The following is a 4,072-nucleotide window of genomic DNA, read 5'->3' as shown; positions in this document are numbered from 1 at the left end:
TTGGACCAACCGCCTATACCGGGCGTAGTGGCGTGCGCCTGTAATCCGGCTACTCGGAGGCTTGGGTTGGAGGATCGCTTGAGGACGGGTGCTCTGCACTGGGCCGCGCTATGAGAGGGTGTAGGGCAGCCCGGAATCATGGCGAAACCCAATCCATATCCCTGTGTCGTAAGAGGCGATCAGGGTTGCGTCAGGAAGGGCATCCGGCATAAAACCTCTGCCAAATCAGTATGCGAATCATAACGGATGATCCGCTGTGGCGACCCCTAACGGGAGCAGCCGAAAGACGAACAACAACATTTTGGACCAACCGCCTCTCAATCACCACAAACACCACAACCGCATCTCAACAACCACAGCCACCTTCACAACAACCACCTTCTCCACAACCACATCTCAACAACCACAGCCACCTTCTCCACAACCACCTTCACAACAACCACCTTCTCCACAACCGCATCTCAACAACCACAGCCACCTTCTCCACAACCGCCTTCACAACAACCACCTTCTCCACAACCGCATCTCAACAACCACAGCCACCATCTCCACAACAACCACCTTCTCCACAACCGCCTTCACAACAACCACCTTCACCATAAAGACATCGCCTCACCATCTCCTAAACCACATCTCCTCACAACATAACCAGAAAACGAATATCATCGCCTCACCTTCATCTCCATTGCGCCGCCATCTTTGCGCCAGCCACGGCGAGTTCCCCACGAACGGCATCGCCGCCGACAGACGCAAGGGTTTCCTGTTAGGACGGGGGGCGGTGATTTCCACAACGTCCGCGTGGGGCTGGTGATTCCTGCAACGTCCGCTTTGCTCGCGTTTCACGACAATTCGAATCGGGATGCCAGGAGGGGCGGAGCCAGTGGGGGGTCAGAGGTCGGAGGGGAGAGATCAAAACCTCGCCTCACGGACTCCATATAATGGCGCGCAGAGACGCCAAGCGAGTTCAGTTGAAGTCGGAGTGAAGTTGAAGTTTGGAGTTGAAGTCGGTGGAGAGCTGAAGAAGTCTGGGTTCGCCGTGGAGCTCGCTTGAAAAGAGTCGGTGGAGAATCGGTCTGCGGCCTGTGAGGAGTCGCGTGACGAGCAGGCAGTCGGGATCGTCGCAGCGGAGCCTGGAGTGCAGCCTGCCATGCCGTGCCGAACTGTGGGTCGCTGGAGCGCAGCCGGAGAGGAGTCGCCAACCAGCGGCAAACGATCCGAGGTGATCGGGCCCCAGGACAGTCCGAACGACGCTGAGGAACGGGCGGGCTCTGAAGAGAGCATCAACTCTAAAAGAGCAAAGGCCCGTTCGTTCCCCTGAGGCGTTGTCGACTAGGCCCGTTCGACCAGGCCGCACGACGAGGCCTGGGCCGAGCCGCGGTCACGCTAGCTGCCCTGTGGACAGGACGTCGAGGAGCGCCCAGCGAGTCACCACGAAGGTGACAGGTAACCAGCCCGGTCTCTCGGAGTTCCTGCGGTCTCCACAGCTCCATGAATTATAAAGACCCAATGGGTCCAGTCCTACCCCTTGCCTTTCCTGGGGTTTTCTTTGAATGAATGTTGTGGCGCCGAGTCCGTTAAGTAGTAAACTGCTAAGTGATTGTGTAGAATGGTTGTAGTTCCTCTTGTCGTGCTTTTGTTGATTGCATTGCTTTTGTTTGCCTTGAATAATTGCATGCGTGTTTGCGTCGCCTAATTGTATCCGTGCATGCCTGCATACGTGCTATAATAATAAATGTCCTTGTGTGAATGTTGATCCGTTCGTTGCATCCTTTCCCTCAATTGAACTGCCATAATTAAGTTCGGAATATAGGTGGTTGTTAATAACCGATAAGAGAATCGGATCCGGCGGGGCTTGGCGATATACACCGCTTGGCAAATCGCAAATGGAGCGAGCTGCTTAGCGGCTCGTTTCCAAGCAGGTCCCGTCGAGGTGTAAATCCCCGGCATTCTGTCTGCGCGCATAATTAGGTAAATCGACAATTCGGCGATCGGACCCTGTCGCGCGCGGACAGAATAGTTGGCTGATTTTCGGTGTGATTAAAGATACACCCGTAGCTGGATTTCGGCGTTGACCCGAAAGCTGCGACTAGGGTTGCCTGTTTGGTGGGCGAGAGCGGCCGCCATTGGCTTGAAGCGGTCGCCCGCACGCCGGACGGGCAGGCGGAAGGGATGCAACGAGCAGGTGAATAGTCAAACAATGACATTTATTTATAAATGTACATATGCAGTCAATGAAGCAATGGGGGGGGGGGTATGGGGACAAAGACACGAGCAAAAAGACCCTACAGCCGTTGTCTATTTATTCTGTACATGCACTTAACCACAATTCTACTTAGCGGACAAGGCGCCACAGATTTCCATGCAAAAAAAACCCCAGGAAAGAAAAAGAGAGGGAGAACAGGGCCCGTAGGCCTTTAGTGTTCCGCGGAGCTATGGAGACCGCAGGAGCTCCGCGAGACCGTGCAGGTTACCTGCCACCCTCGTGGTGACTCGCTGGGCGACCCTCGACGTCTCGTCGTCAACACGGCAGCTGGCGTGGCGGCAGCTCGGTTGGTCCAGGCCCAGCCGTGCGGCCTGGTCGATCGGGCCTAGCTGACAACGCCTCAGACGAGCGAACGGGCCTTGCTCTTTTAGAGTTGATGCTCTCTTAAGAGCCCGCTCACTCCTCAGCATCGCTCGGCCCGGGGCCCGATCACCTCGGACCGTTATGTCACTGGCTGGCGACTTCTCTCCGGCTGCCTCCACCGACCCACAATTCGGCACGGCACTGCAGGCTTGGCTGGACTCCGAACGAACTCAACCACGAACCCAGACTTCAATTGGACCACGAACCCAGACTCCAGACGAGCTCTAGACTGGACCACGAACCCAGACTCCAACTGGACCACGAACCCAGACTCCAGACGAACTCAGACTCCAGGCGAACTCCGAACCCAACTGGTCTCTCGGCGTGTCAGCCCCGCCTTTTATCGGGTTGCGGGGTGTTTGGTCTTTCACCTCTGACCCTTCACCCCTCGCTGGCTCCACCCCTTTTGTCATTTTGATCCGATCTTGCCATCCTGATGTGGACAAAGCGGACGTGGTTGAAATCACCGGCCCTCGCCCCAACGAGGGAGTCCCCGCGTCTGTCAGCAGAGATGCCGTTCGTCTGTGGAATGCCGTTGCTGGCGAAAAGATGGCGGCGTTTGTGGAGACGAAGGTGAGGAGACGTTGTTTGTTGATGTTGTTTGTTGGGGAAAAGATGGTGGCGTTTGTGGAGATGAAGGTGAGGAGATGATGTTTGTTTGTCAAGATATCGGTGAGGAGAGGATGTTGCTTGTGGAGATGATGGTGAGGACTTGTTTAAAATAAAGATAGAAAAGAATAATACTACCTCAAGATTCACAGCCTGGCACATGAATAATTCCCCTAAGACATCGGTGGGGAAATCTATCTGGACACACACTTATCGACATAACTGATCTTCGGGGAACCTGAATGGTGTTCTGTGAATTTCCACAACCATAACAATATATATGTATATATGTATATGTATGTATATATATATATATATATATATATATATATATATATATATATATATATATATATATATATATATATATACACATACATATAAATACAAGCCGGGGCCCTTGTTTCTGCTGAGAGGCGTCGATGGGTCGCCGAGCAGGACTGTTAGTATTGCGACACTTTGACCGCTGACCTCGTGGAGATCGGTCATTATGCAAATGAACAAACTTGTACTACTCATCATGGAGTATTCACATGCAAAAATTTGTTTGGATCGGTTGACCCATTTTGCCGGTAGGGGGACTTGAATAGACATTTTGACGGAAAAATGCACTTATTGACCTTTGAACCCTGAACCAATCGAGATAGGTCATTCTGCAAACAAGCAAAGTTGTAGTACTCATTAGGGTCTATAAGCATATAAAGTTTCATTCAATTTGGTTCAATCGTCTTGGAGCTAGTGTACTTTGAAGTTTCAGCAGGAATGCTCAATGGCCCTCGGACACCCAAGTTGAGAGGGTTGCCATTTGGAAACTATAAGATATAGAGCAAAATGGAT

At 52.5% G+C, this 4,072-nt stretch overlaps 1 pseudogene; it reads left to right on the top strand.

The window, feature by feature from the left end:
• Positions 1 to 17: 17 nt before the first annotated feature.
• Positions 18 to 158, top strand: LOC147013880 (signal recognition particle RNA; annotated as a pseudogene).
• The last annotated feature ends 3,914 nt before the right edge of the window (positions 159 to 4,072 follow it).

This window comes from Eptatretus burgeri, chromosome 13 (assembly GCF_056783735.1).
Source record: "Eptatretus burgeri isolate ZD-2024b chromosome 13, Ebu_testis_v1, whole genome shotgun sequence".
Taxonomy (NCBI): Eukaryota; Metazoa; Chordata; class Myxini; order Myxiniformes; family Myxinidae; genus Eptatretus; species Eptatretus burgeri.
Note: the sequence above shows the minus strand (reverse complement) of the source record. Positions and strands in the feature narration are given on the sequence as shown.